Source organism: Nestor notabilis, unplaced genomic scaffold (assembly GCF_000696875.1).
Source record: "Nestor notabilis isolate BGI_N333 unplaced genomic scaffold, ASM69687v1 scaffold13803, whole genome shotgun sequence".
Classification (NCBI taxonomy): domain Eukaryota; kingdom Metazoa; phylum Chordata; class Aves; order Psittaciformes; family Psittacidae; genus Nestor; species Nestor notabilis.
The window spans coordinates 2,100-2,760 of NW_009920679.1; positions in this window are offsets into that span (position 1 = coordinate 2,100).

Sequence of the window (661 nt, forward strand, 5' to 3'; positions counted from 1 at the left end):
CTCTCTCAAATCAGCCGGTGACTCCCACCCTTCCCAGCAGCTCCTCCCATGTTGCTCCTTCCCCTTGGTGCTCTGCCAGGGCACAGCACTGGTACCAACACCACAGCCACCCCTGTGCTGCCTGGAAGGCAGGGCCAGCACTGGGGTACTTTGCCCAAGCCTGATGCCCCAGCACAGAGGTGGCTGGCTTGGGGTGGGAGCAACTGCTGAGTGCCCCTCCAGTGGCACCATGGCACCAGCAAGCCACCCTGCTGCGCTCTGCACAAGGACACCCCATGGGGTTGGAGGGGACATGTCCTCCAGCCTGCTGGGTGCACAGTACATATTGCCCCCCGCTGCACCCCAAGGTTCTGCCAGCCCATGCACCATGTCTGCGGCCCCGTCCCCCCATCCCTGGCTGACTCTGCAGCCAAGTGCCAATTCCCTGCCAGGCTCCGGCTATGAGCCCAGAGCTCTTGCACGGGACAGGCCTGTCCCGGCACAACAAACACACTGTGCAACCCCCATCTGTCAGGACCCAACCGGGCTCCTGGCCCAGGTAAGCTTATGGAGCACATGATGAAGCCAACACCTGCGGCCCCGCAGAAACATGTCCAGCTCAGGGATAGGCACATGCTACCCTGAGGACAGATGATAGGATCTGCTCAAATGCTGAAACAGG